Source organism: Cucurbita pepo, unplaced genomic scaffold, assembly GCF_002806865.2.
Source record: "Cucurbita pepo subsp. pepo cultivar mu-cu-16 unplaced genomic scaffold, ASM280686v2 Cp4.1_scaffold004841, whole genome shotgun sequence".
Lineage (NCBI taxonomy): Eukaryota > Viridiplantae > Streptophyta > Magnoliopsida > Cucurbitales > Cucurbitaceae > Cucurbita > Cucurbita pepo.
In genome coordinates this window covers 1-756 of record NW_019650817.1, presented here as the reverse complement: position 1 = coordinate 756, position 756 = coordinate 1, and the positions used below count along the sequence as shown (strand labels likewise).

The following is a 756-nucleotide window of genomic DNA, read 5'->3' as shown; positions in this document are numbered from 1 at the left end:
TATGACTAAAGTTAGAAGCACCCGTGGTCTAGTGGCAGAATGGTACCTGGCCACGTTACTGACCTGAGTTCGATTCTCCGCTGGTGCATCCCAAAAATTAGTTATGATTTATGNAATACGAGTACGTTATGGATATGACTAAAGTTAGAAGCACCAGTGGTCTAGTGGTAGAATAGTACCCTGCCACGGTATAGACCCGAGTTCGATTCTCGGCTGGTGCATCCCGAAAATTAGCTATGTTGAAATATATTAGTGCATAATTTGAAAACTAGGGTTTGCCACAATTTCAGTTAAATTTATTTATAGATGACATGAGTAGCACTATCGAGCTTTTCTGTTTTTTTTTAAACTGATATGTGAATGAAAAGTTAAGGGTTTCGGAAAAACTGCATGACCAAAGTTAGAAGCACCAGTGGTCTAGTGGCAGAATAGTACCTGGCCACGTTACTGACCTGAGTTCGATTCTTGGCTGGCATCCCGAAGATTAGCTATGATGATATTAGTGCATAATTGAAAACTAAGGTTTGCCACAATATCAGTTAAATTTATAGATGACACGAGTAGCACTATCGAGCTTTTCTGTTTTTTTTTATTTTTAACTGAGATGTAAACGAAAAGTCAAGGGTTTCGGAAGAACTGCATGACCAAATTACGAGTACGTTATGGATATGACTAAATTTAGAAGCACTAGTGATCTAGTGGTAGAGTAGGACCTTGCCACGGTACAGACCTGAGTTCAATTCTCGGCTGGTGCAT

The 756-nt window shown here is 39.6% G+C and overlaps 1 non-coding gene across 1 annotated transcript; it reads left to right on the top strand.

Moving 5' to 3' along the window:
* Positions 1–150: 150 nt before the first annotated feature.
* Positions 151–221, top strand: TRNAG-GCC. The gene has a single exon. It is a non-coding gene; the product is annotated as a tRNA-Gly (tRNA).
* Positions 222–756: the final 535 nt, after the last annotated feature.